Source organism: Pristis pectinata, chromosome 8, assembly GCF_009764475.1.
Source record: "Pristis pectinata isolate sPriPec2 chromosome 8, sPriPec2.1.pri, whole genome shotgun sequence".
Lineage (NCBI taxonomy): Eukaryota > Metazoa > Chordata > Chondrichthyes > Rhinopristiformes > Pristidae > Pristis > Pristis pectinata.
In genome coordinates, this window is record NC_067412.1 from 26194208 (window position 1) to 26205058 (window position 10851).

The window sequence follows — 10851 nt, forward strand, 5'->3', positions numbered from 1 at the left end:
GATTAACTGATCTGCACCAAGACTTGAAGAAGTTCTTTATTTCCATGGTTACATGGCAACTCTCAGAGAAAATCCACCCCAAAATGGAAACGAAGAGTTAGATATGGTCAAAGATGTAGCTATGGGAACTTGCATGGGCCCAAGCTATGAGTGTCTCTTCATTGGATAAGGGGAACTATCTCTGCCCCAGTCCTATTCAGGCCCTCTCCCTCAACACTTTTCTCATTACGTTCATGACTGTTTGGGTGGTGTTTTCTCTATCTGTAGAGAACTCAAAAATGTCATTACACTTGCTGCTAATACCCACCCTGCTCTCACATTTACATGGTCCATATCTGACTCTTCCTTTTTTGACATCAATATCTCCATCTCAGGGGATAGGTTAACTACTAGTATCTGCTATAAGCCCCCAACTCCCACAGATCTCTTTATCACAACTTCTCCCACTATGATTGCTGTTAGTTGCAATCCTTCAGTTTCTCTGTCCCCCATTGGATCTGTTCTGAGGTCAAGTGTCTTTAAGATGTCTTCCTTTTTTCCTTAACCATGTATTTCTCTCTATCACAGAAAAAATATCAATCTAATTTCATTAGAATTCTTCTTTTAGAAAAAAAATTACTTAATCGTCTCTCAGTTGGCTCCATGTAGTTGCTAGCATTATTTACCCAGCGGGGTAGAAGTTTCCTAATCACCCCATGAAATAAATATTGACTTTGTGCAATTGTAGAAAACTGGTGACAGTGAGTCAGCTGCTGTTGGGTTGAAATGAGTCGAAAGGTCTCTAGGTCAGTGGAAAGCAGTGAAAGGGACTGTCTACTTATGATTCATTTTACAATATTGCTTCTTAAAGTTCAATACCTGTGTTTGAAGACATCCTTTATGTCATTAATCCTGAGCATGTTCTTTACCCAATTTCATCTACTCCCCCTGTGTTACAGTCAAGCTCTCTTTTTTAACTTGCCTATTATACTCAAGAACTTATATGTCTGTAAGGTCCCCTCTCATTCAGCTTGTCCCAGGATTTGACACATGAAAGTTCTCGACATTGTCTGTTTTAATTTATTATTGCTGACCAATTACATAAGTGTGGTTAATGACAGTTATCAATAGCTGAATGTTGTTAGATGTATGGAATTTCCAGTGTGGATTATAACTGAAGCTCCAGACTTCAATTTGCACTGAAAGCTATGGGTTACACTTACTTGCATTCAAACACAAGACGTGTATGACTTATCTCCTTCACAAATGGGAAGTCAAAGAATCATCCTACTGTGAATGGAGCAAAATGCAATCTGTTCATCACATAACCAACCATTGTCAGCTATATGCTCATATAAAAGATAGCATCAAGGTACATCAAGAAACTCCTCATGCCATTGAATGGATTATCAAACTCAACCATTAGTTTGACATCTTGAATGTTGCTTTCCAAAAGCTATGTGAATAAAAATAATAATTTATGTAGTGCAATTGAAACTTTTTAACCAGCCTTGGCTCAGTGGTAGCACCCTTATCTCCGGGTCAGTAGGTTGAAGGTTACAATCAAGGGACTTGAGTAAATAATCCAGGTTGATAAACAATCCAGGATTGACAAACTGTTGCATGATTAGGAGGTGCTATCTTTTGGATTAGATGTAATACCAAGACCTTGCCTGCACTCTTCAGTGGATGTCAGAAGTAATAATTTTTGTTTTGCAGAGCACCCTTTGGTGTAATAAAATTAGAAGTGCTCCACTGAAAATAAGATGACTTTGACACCAAGTCACATAAAGAAAATATTAGAGCAAAAAGCCAAAAGCTTTGTTAAGCAGATAGGCCTTAAAGAACATTTTAAGGGAGGAAGAAGAGGTAGAGAAGCTGAAGGAGAAAATTGCAGAGTTGAGTGTCTTCACAGCTGGAGGAGTCAGTGTTAGAGGGATTAAATTTGTGAATGATCAAGAAGCCAGAGCGAGACGAGGACAAATATCACAGAAGGTATCAAGATGGAGGAAATTGCAGGAATGGGGCAGGAGGTGGGTGATGACACCATGAAGAACTTTAAAGCAACATGAGAAATTTATAATCAAGTTTTAACCTGGCACACTTATAAGTCAGCAAGCAAAATGGCAATAAGAGTTGTAAAATCAGGCCATGTCACTATTTTGAAGAAAAGCTTGAGCCAATATCAAAACCTAAAAACTGATGATCTGGTCAATCATTTCGTTGTTGTCTCTGGGTCACTGCTGTGTGGAAATTGCCTGCCACACTTCCTATATTACAAATAGTGTCTGCACTTCATCGGTTGTTAAACAGACTAGTGTTTGTTTGGAGACACAGGAGACTGAAGATGCTGGAGCAACAAACAAGTTGATGGAGAAACTCAGTGGATCAGGCAGCATTTATGGAGGGAAATGGACAGTTGACATGCCTGGCTGGCCTCATTAGCTTGATAGGAATGAATTGAGCTTGCAGTACAGCACACAAACCTTGTGCTGCCATTGGAGGCAGAAACATCTTCCATTAAGAACTGTACCATGAGTAGTTCTTCACTGGGACTGGCCAACATATAGTTCAGAACTTCCTGTATTTAAAAGGAAACGTCTGTCCCATATAACATTGATACAGGATGTTAATCTTCTCATAAAACCTACGGTAGTTGTTAGCACAGGGCCACAGATCTCCAGAACAGCCACTAACTTAAAAGGAGTGAATGGTGATATCATTATATAATTTATCCTAATACTTGGAGGAGCATTGTGAAGGCCACAGTTGAAGACTCAGGGTTGGTTAGTTCCTCTCACTGTCTGCCCAGTCCCTGGGACTTGGTCCTATTTGAAGTCTAATGGGGCTCCATCTGATGTTGGGTACAGAACCAGAGACCAGCCTAGCTCAGATGCCCTCCTAGACCTGGACACCAGGAACCAGCCTAGACCTCAGGACCAGATGAGCATAGGCATCAGCACCAGAGCCTGTCTCTACATACCGTGGACTAGGCTAGGCCCAGGCCTGGACACCAGGCTAAGCCTAACTGTGCTAACACTAACTGTCATAAAGAGGTGTACAGGCGTGAGGGGTTCCCAGCCTCCCTTATCGCTTTTACTCTTGTTAGATACAGACACATGTATGGGATTCACAGGTGCAAAGATCGGTGGTACTTGAGGGTGGCCAGGGCAGAAATGTATCCAAGTTCCTGACTTAGAGGAGTGGGTAATGTTTGCCCTCTGAAATTAAGGTGTGAACAGCTTACTCTTTGATTAAAAAAACACCTTTAATGTTTTTTTTCAGATGGTCTGGAACACTGCCTTTGTAGTTTAAAGGTCAGACATCAGGAATGGGTATCTGGCAGATCTTGCATATTATTTTCAGTTTCTGCTTTCACCTATTTAATATCATTTCATTCAAGTTCCTTGTTTATGAAGACATGTGGCTGCTTGAGCCAATGCTTGTCACAGATTCCTATTATGTAGTGGAGCATGATATGGCCCTGCCCTCAACATGCCCAAAACACAACAATCCTCAGATGGAAGTCCCACCCAGAATCACACCCTTCCCCAATCTATCTCTTATTGTTGGTATGCAAAGTTGGCAACCCTAGTCTGTGCCCACTGGCAAGGAGGTGCCCACCACTTGCTGACTGTCAAGTTTTACACAAGAACATAAGAAAGCAAGACCATGCTTTCTGTATTCAGCCTGGTTCTCACTTTTATCACCAGCCACATTTTTCTGCTTCATCTTACTGTCTATTTCTTTTATCATTCAGGGAGCTCAGAGTTTGGTTGTTCTATCCTTCCGCCCAGTGGGGCTGCACCTGGATCATGGCTGAACCAATCACATTTGCTGAATATGCTCGCATGAAGCAACTCAATGCACTAAAGATGCATTACACTAAAGATGCTATGTAAGTGAAAGTTGGTGATGCTACCAACCAAACCATTCTGTTCCCAATCCATGCTGTAGAAGGGAGAAAGAATTATATAGCTCACTTCAAGAAAGCTTATTGTCAGCTGATTCAAAGTTGAATTGTTTTTGATTAAGGCACTGTGTCAATCCCAACCTCAGAAAGCATAGAATGGGTTAAAAATTGGTGGGAAAATATATTTTTCTAAATCTTTTTCCCTGACATCCATAGATATACTCAGCGACACTGAAAAATTGTACTGCATAATCTGCTATTGCCTCCTTCAACCTCTTGTTAAATAATTCTTGAATCCATCTTTCCTCCAGCCCTCCTTTGCTATTCTAGCAATTGGCAGTGTTTCACCAAGTCTTGCTTTGTTGACCTTCAGATATATATTCAGGAGACTTCCTCCAGCTGCACACTTTCTATCACATAAAGCAGTCAGATTGATAGCTTTGTCCCCCTCAGTGACACTAAATTTGACGGATATTTATTAATAATTTAATAGTCTATTCATATTAAGATATTAAAATATTGAATAGTGTATAATAAATCATTGTGGTCACATCTCCATTGAAACTGCTGATTTTGCCGGAGCTGGTCTTTAATTCTAGTCCCATAGTAACTTGATAACCATCATTGGCAGTCATCTCATTATACTCAACTTAGACTTTCATTTGCTCCAAAATGAAGATGGTAGGCTATTTAAAACATCTGTCAAGTTTTACACTATGTCAAAAATATTAAGCAGCTACAGATTAAATACTTCTGTCATAGAAACTGTAGCCTTTGTTAAGTTGGGAAACCAAGATTTGTTTAACCTCTAGTAAATCTTTCTGTAAATACCGCAGATGCTGGAAATCTGAAATAAAAATACAAAATGCTGAAATGATTCAGCTGGTCAAGCAACATCTGAAAGATCATCAACTTGAAATGTTAACACAACATCTGTCCTCATACTGCCTGACCATCTGAATACATCAAAACTTTTCTGTTTTATCTTTGTTTAATCTCTGCCTGCTATTAATGTTCTTGATAGAACACTCTTTCTATTCTGCTGGTATTAGTTAGTTGAGAAGTTCCAATGGTATCAGAAGTTTAATGTCGCTGGGTACAACACATTCAGGCTAGCTGTGCATGAACATTATTATTGGCATTCACTATTCATACTGACAAGTGTGTTGCAATTTCCAAAAACTAGTTAAAAAACTTTAATAAGATTCAAATGAGTCTGCTGGTTTGCTGAAGACCAGATATCATAAACCTCAAAATTCTTTACTTCAAACCCTTATTAACTGTGATCACAAGAATTATATCTAATTTCATGTCAGAAATCACATTTCTTACCAAAACTTGTGTGGCACACTGGAGTCGGAAGACTATGATGACTTTTATCACTGATGACAGGAGGCTTCTGAGATCTAGGAAGTAGACCACAAAATCCAGTCTCATTGTGGACCATTATTGCTTGAAGATGGTGTTGTTGAGTGGGAGCAGGTTGGTGAATGTTGAGTGCAAGACCCATTCTCTAATATGCTTCAGTAATCGAGTTGATGATGATTTGCAAATCAATTTCTGAAAGCGCAAGTATACAAGCATCTTCTGGATAGGGGTTGGGATGATCTTGGTTGTGGAATGCAGGTGATGTAGATCTAACAGTTTTCCATTGGTCTTATATATTAGTTCCACTCTAGCAGGAAGCTTGTTGAAGGTGACACGCAGCATAATGACAAGAAAATCGAAAATATATTGGGTCAATGATGGAGCCTTGCTTGATTGGTCTTCACATAGATCAGACGTGATGGACCTGTTTGTTAGGATCATAGCTTGCATGCCATTATCAAATGAGCAAATGAAGAAAACTAACATACAGATGGTAAAGAGAACACTGGAGGTCCAGCAACTTGCTGACAGCCATAATTTGTACAAATTCTACAGCATTGACAAGGCTGACTACAGCCCAAACATCCATGCACACCCCACCTCACCCTGTCTCCTGCCTCCATAAGTGAGAGGCAAGAAAAAAGATGCTCTTATTAAGGAGAGAGATGCAGTCAATGCCTGCTGGAAGGAACCCTTCAAAGTTCTCCTCAACTGCGACTCCATCCTTGACGTGAGTGCCCTTGATTCCATCCCACAGCAATCTATCAAGTCCAGCCTTGATGTTACCTCTGACCAACAAGAAGTCATTAAGACCATAGGGCAACTAAGAAACATCAAGGCCTCAGGAACACACAGTATCCCTGCTGCAGTTCTAAAACTTGATGATGAGGGAATTCAGTCACAAATCTGCTTACACGTGGGAAGAAAAGGATATGCCAAGCACCTTAGAGAGGCTGAGATCATGATCATCTACAAAACACAGACAAATATGATCGTGGTAACTACAGAGGGGTTTGTAAGTTTGAATGTTTGTAAGTTGATGACTGTTGGAAGTCATCACCTGGTGCTCCTCAACCACTTCCTCCTAGTGACTGAAGAGCTACTCCCTGAATCATAGTGTGGATTCCATTTATTTAGAAGCCTTGCAGGCATCATCTTTACCATGGAACAACTGAAAAAAAAAGCAGGGAGCAGCTCCAATGCTATACATGGCCTTTTATCACTTCATTGACATCTTTGATTCCATCAACTGTGGGGTGCCTTCCTCAAATTTGGCTGTCTACAGAAATTTGTTTTCATTTTATGCTTGTTTCAGTCCTGATATGGATCTGTGCAGAGCACCACTGATAATGGGTCTCTAAACAAGCCTGTATCCATGTACAATTACCTTTGTCTTATTTTATTCTAGCATTGAATATTTTGCATTACATCAGTGAACAAGCTTTAGTTCCAAACTCTCTATGCTTCAGTTTATTTTGGCAGTTGGAAACCATTAAAAATAAAAGAAACCTGGTTGCTTGCAGAAAATAAAAACAACATGGACTTGAGAAGAAGGATGATATTTGCTCTATAAAGAACTGCAAAGGGATTGTGGGCAAAAAAAAAGTTATGTTAATACGGAACTTCTGTTAATCAAATGCAATATACACTACAAACAGTAAAATCATTCATGATCCTGCTGAGAAAACATGTCACTGTCATCATATTTGCATTTCTAATATCAGATATCACTTAATCCTTCCAACAATATCTTTCCTGTCGGTTTTCCACCCAAATTTACTCTCTTCTGAAAATAACAACGGTTCCTGAAGTGCAAGGACTTCAGAACCAGTAGCAGCCCTGTCTGTAGCTTCTTTCAAGTCTGTGAATAGGTGATAACCATGATGTTATGTGGCATAAACATTATGGTCAGTTTAACTGTCAGCTGCCAGCAAAACACTTTCAGTAGTGCCATTGACCAATGGTTAGGTCAAACCAAAGGCCCAGTGTTCCTTTGCTCCTATACTGTACATTCGAGAGACACAAGGAATGATAGTAGGGCATCTATCCACCATTGCTGCAGTTATAATCAACTGTCTAACTCATCTAAGACTGAACATGGAATGATGCTTAAATACGTTTTTTCAGTAAATTTCTAGATTCAAGATTAGGTTAGAGATGAATCATCAGAGGAGGACTCAGCAACTGACACTGACACAAGGAACCCTGGAACAGCTGAGGTGTAAACTGCTTGTGATTAAATAGCTAAAGCTGTATTTTTCTGTCTTAAAGAAAGACTTGCCTTTGGGGCCTGTCACAACCTCAGACACCACAAAGTGCTTTACAACCAATGAAATACTTTTTGAAATATCGTAGTACAAGAAACACAGCTGCCAAATTGCAAGGTCCCACAAACAGTAATGGAGCAGTGTGCAGATATGCTCTTTCTCATGATGTTAACAAAGGTACAAACATTGGAGAAGGTGCCTGGGATAACTCCCTATCTCTTCCTTAAAACTGGATTACGGGATCCACCTGAGAGAGCAGATGGAGCCTTGATATATGTCTCATCCAAAATGCAGCACTCCCATCACTGTACACTCCCTCAGTATTGCAATGGAGTGGCAGCCTGGATATGTATGCTTAAGACTTGAAACTTGGACCCACAACTTTCTGACTCTGATGAGAGTGCTACAAATTGATCCACAGCTGACAGAACTGTCTCGCCAATTAAATGCCCACATCTTTTAATGTAATATTCAAAAATCACCTGCTATCCATTTTCAGCTTGGCCGAAATAAAGGCAGCACAGCTGTAGATTGACATGAATTGGCAGAGTCAGCAGCTTCGCACATTAACTTGACAGGGTACAAAGGCTAGGAACAGATGGACTGAGGGCATTCATTTCTCACCTCATAAAAATTAAAATAAAATCAAGTAAAAGGCAAAAGTTGAAAGTATGCCCTCAAGAGGAAAGATAATGTAATTTATGTCAAACCTATAAGATGTTTAAACATTTTTTTTAAAAAGTCAGCTGCAGGGATTAACACTGTATTGTTACATATTTTGTTAAATCTGGTACTGCACTGTCCCCTAATGTGTATTGTAGGTAGGTGCAGTCTGCAGGTCACACCATATCCATACATTGAACACAGTAAAATGAAACCAGTATGCACTAATAATGTATAATCATCATGTTACATATTGCAATTCAGAGCAACAATAGAAAAGCTTCTGCAGAGCTGCACTGTCAAATCACAGAGGATAATTCTGAGGTTACCAGATCTGATAGGACATGTTCTTGAAGGTTCATCACATCACAGGCATCTGCACCAGTCAATTTCACAACTTCCTCTAATCTATAAGTCCTTGTAGCTAATACATGGAAACATTCAAACTAAATTAAACTCATAATTATCCTTAATGCCCCTAGGATTGTTCCCTTAAGCAGTATTTATCCCTTAAACAATTCCACTTAAAAAAAATGCCCTGATGGTAGGACTTTAATGTGCCAAATAAAAGGGGCAACAACAAAATGGATATCAAATTGAGAACAGGAAATAGCATCATGCTGAACAGTTGTTTTCCAGACTGGATGCAATTAAGCACTGATTTTCCCAAAGTTCAGGACAGGGACCAGTGTCCGTGGTACATATTAATATTTGGGACTTGTGCATTCTTGGCATAATTTCAAAACTTGCAGATAGCACAAACTAGTGAAGATTGAAGAAGATAGCCCTGGACTTCAGGAGGATATATATAGTTTGGTGAAATAAGACACGTAGAAGATGAAATTTAACACCAAGAACACAGTGATTAATTTTTAAAGGCAATAAAGTGTGCAATTATGAAGTGGATGTAAGAATCCAGGTGTTGATGTGTACATAATTTTGAAGGTGGGAGAATGAGTTAAGAAAGCAATTGAATGAACAGAATTCTGTGCTTGATAAATATAGGCAAACCAAAGAAATTGTGTTAAACCATGAAACAATGGTTGGGCATGACTGAGTGTTGATTCCAATTCTGTTCACTGCTTTACTGAGAGGATGTCAAGGCCTAGTGAAGAAAAGATTTGATAGAATGGTCCTGGGGGTGAGGAACCAATTATATGGATAGAAGTTAGGGTGATTCTTTGCAGAGCTGAGAATGTTGAGAGATGATTTCTTTAGAAGAATGGTCTAGACAAAGTCAATAAGGAGAAATAGTTTCTGTAGGAATACAGTTCCTCTCCAATTTATAGCAGGGTTCCATTCCTGTGAACTGTTTGTAACCTAAACAGTTCACAAGTTGGAAATGTGTCTGTGAACCGAGTTCCCACATGGCAGAAGATGCCTGCAGACCTGCAGCAGCTGGTGAATCCATATGTTTGGTCTCCCAAATGCTTGTTCATATGTACGGGCTGTACATGTCCAGCATTCATTAGCTGGGGAGGACTCTTACAGATTTCTATAGATGTACGGTGGAGAGCATTCTGACTGGTTGCATCACAGTCTGGTATGGATGCTCCAATGCACAGGATTGCAAGAGGCTGCGGAGGGTTGTACACTTAGCCAGCTCCATCATGGGCACAACCATCCCCACCGTCGAGGATATCTTCAAGAGGCGGTGCCTCAAGAAGGCGGCATCCATCACTAAGGACCCTCACCATCCGGGACATGTCCTCTTCCTGTTACTACCATTGGGGAGGAGATACAGGAGCCTGAAGACCCACACTCAGCAATTTAGGAACAGCTTCTTCCCCTCAGCCATCAGATTTCTGAACAGTCCATGAACCCATGAACACTACCTCGCTATTCCTTTTTCATTGCATTATTTATTTATTTTTGTGATTTTGTTTCATATATATATATGTCTTTGCACTGTACTGCTGTCACAAAACAACAAATTTCATGCCATACAGGTCAGTGATAATAAATCTGATTTCAATTCTGTACATAAAGTAAATGGTGAAAGAACCAGGAGGAACTTTTTGAAGACCTTTCTGAAAATCATTTGCAGGTGGTCATGAGTTGGAAAGAGTAGTGGAGTCAGGTTCCATTGTCCTTTTAGATGGTAACTATGTGAATACTTGAGGGAAAATCAAAATTACAGGGCTATGGGGAAAGAACTGAGGTATGGGACTGACTATCTCAGAAAGAGCCAGCATGGACTTAATGGACTGATTGTCTGACTTAGGTGTTGTAATACTTCAGTGCATTCAATGGAATCCTGAAGCATGGAATATAGACTTACAAGAGTTCAAATCAGACCACAGCAAAATTTAAATTCAGGTAACTAAAAGGCTAAAGACAGAATGAAGATCATGAAACTACCAAATTGTAAAAACCCATCTGGTTCACTGATGTTCTCCAGAGAAGAAAATTTGCCGTTCACACCTGGTCTTGACTATACGTGACTCAAAATCCACCTGTGTGCTTGTTAGTTAAATTGCCTTCTGGAATAATGTGGTAAACCAATCAATCTGAGGACAATTCATGGATAGACAATAATGATGTATTTGCTAGTGATGGCCACATCCATGAACAAATAAATTAGAAATAGGCTATTGGTGCAGCTCTTGCTCATACTGATGGCAGTGTTAGTGCTGTTCTTGGTCATCTTGATCCTCTTCT